The sequence below is a fragment of the Chaetura pelagica genome, unplaced genomic scaffold, assembly GCF_000747805.2.
Source record: "Chaetura pelagica isolate M959 unplaced genomic scaffold, ChaPel_1.0 scaffold219, whole genome shotgun sequence".
NCBI classification, from domain to species: domain Eukaryota; kingdom Metazoa; phylum Chordata; class Aves; order Apodiformes; family Apodidae; genus Chaetura; species Chaetura pelagica.
This window is the reverse complement of record NW_009954552.1, coordinates 3,193,155-3,195,533: the sequence shown is the minus strand read 5'-3', so window position 1 is coordinate 3,195,533 and position 2,379 is coordinate 3,193,155.

The following is a 2,379-nucleotide window of genomic DNA, read 5'->3' as shown; positions in this document are numbered from 1 at the left end:
TTTTCAACATGTCCTCATTCTCTCCCACTCCAGCTTATTGAACCACACTTTAACTTGCTGGTATAGCGTCTGCTGCAAGTACTTTTTATTTACCCTTTCATGTAGCTTTAAATTGCAATTAAAAAGAAATGACTTATTCCCATGTTAAGATCATGTTGAATCCTTGTTTTGATTAACTACATAAAGGCCATTATAAAAATGCCTGGGCAACACTGATATACAGACTCATACACATAAGCATAGCTTTCCAATACAGCACGGTCCGCTGTAGTTACCGCATTTACATCCGTGTTGCTCACGCCACGGCCACAAAACCTCAGTGAGACGGAGTCGATAGGGCTGCCCTGCCATCCCCATCCCCTGCACTGTCCTGCACTTCACCAAGGATGCCGAGGGTGCCAGCAGCAGGGCCGGGACACTGGGGGCACAGCACTGCCACCCTGCAGCCCAAGACACAGCCAGGCCGGAGTCCAGGGCGCCCGGGCCTGAAAGCATCCTTTCTCCCTTCTTTTGAAGCACGAGGCGCCATCCCACAAAAGAAGGCCCTCTCTCCTTCAAAAGGTTTCTGTTCACACGTCGTGGCCTGCCCTGAATCAGCTGCATTCATCAGCTTGCCCTCTGTCTTGGGCTGCTCCCTCTCTGTCTGCAGATTCCGCACAACACCAAGCAAGAGCCAGATATCAATCTCTTCCGCTCAAAGGAAATATTTAGCAAGAAAATGGGTTGACAACAAAAGACTTCTCTGTTACTCACCCAGTCCTCTCACTCAGGGTGGCTCTATCTAACAAGCAGGCAACTGGGGGCTCCTGCCTGGGATGGCTGTGCCGGGGGACGGGGCTGCCCCACGCCTGGGCACCCACTGCTGCACCCAAATGGCCTCCAGCACTGGCTGAGAAACGCAGAGCCTTGTCCATCAAGTTGGCTGCTTTGTAAGTGTGAGGGGGCTGCTTAGAGCAGGGGAGGGGAAAAAACCCCCAGTGTTTCCTGTTAAGCCTGCAAAAGGAAAACTCAGGACAAGTTAACACAATTTTGCATACATATTAAAAGCCGTGGAGCATTAATCCACAGCTTGTTTGTGTTCTGTTCTTATGAGCTGTTCTGAAATTTAAGATGTACAAATCAGATCAACATTATTCCTCTTTTTATTGTAACTTTGGCTGTATAATTCAGTAATTCTCAAGAAAGCCTGGAAAGGCCAAGACTGCACATCAATTCATTGAGATGACTGCGCCTCAGCTCTCCAACACAGAAACTTAACAGGTTTCTATTGTAAAATATTCATCACAGAGACAGACAGCCATTTAATAAGCAATAACACAAGAGAGACAGCTAGGTCATTTTATGAGAACTTGGAAGAGTCTTTTTGGGAAGGAAGAAGTGCAGGAGAGGGAGTGCACCAGCATCTGCCCGAGAGACAATGGAACCAGCAACGCTCTGACTGGGGCTACAGTTGACAAGGACGGCAGCTCGCTTCCAGCCTGGAACCCATTGGCCAGGCTGCCTCACCAGCCCAGCTGAATTTGACACTGACTGGGGGTCAAAGCAGTAAGGTTTTGGGTGGTCCTGCCAGACCTCCCCAGCAGTGAAACCAGAGGGGACAGGACACTCATTCCTTCCCCTTAGCAGTGCAGGCAGCCAGGACCCCCGCCAGCACCAGGGACTCCGCGCAGAAACGTCAGCAGGTTTTGTAAATCCAGCCAAGAAATGTAAATAAGTATGTGACCCGCAGGAAGCAGAAAGAGAGGTGCTGCAGGAATCGTTATGTCACTGCTTGAATTCTTGCCCAAATTCCACCACTCCTGTGTTCAGCTGGTGTCTTGCAAAGTAAAGGGCTATTAAGTATTACCCACACAACTGAAAATTTATCTTTTACAATACCATTACTTAACTCTGTATGACCAGTAATTCGGTTTTTTATATTTGTTCATCTTCTATCTAAAGCAAAAGCTTCAGTGTTTAATTTAGTTTGTTTTATACATTCTTAATTATTGGTGAAAATATTACTTTGAATCAGTACTGCTCAAAGTTCTTACAAAATAATGCAATTTGAATTTTAGTCCATGTACCAAAAGAAACACTGCACAAAAATATTTTCTTGCTTCATCTCTACAGTTCCTGAAAAACTGTTATTGTGGACTTGGATACAAATCTACTGGATGAACCAAAACTACATGAATAGAGAAGACCTCAAATGGCCACTGTGATCTGTAACAGTCTATATACACGTTATATACATGACTGTTGGGAGAGCCTGTGTTTATGAACGTGTGGACACTACCGACTGCAAAGAGTTAATCTGTCTGAGGGTTGTTTATTCTTTTTTAATCTATTTTTTTTTTCTGTCAGAAACACGGAGAACAACCTTGTGGTGGCAAAGAA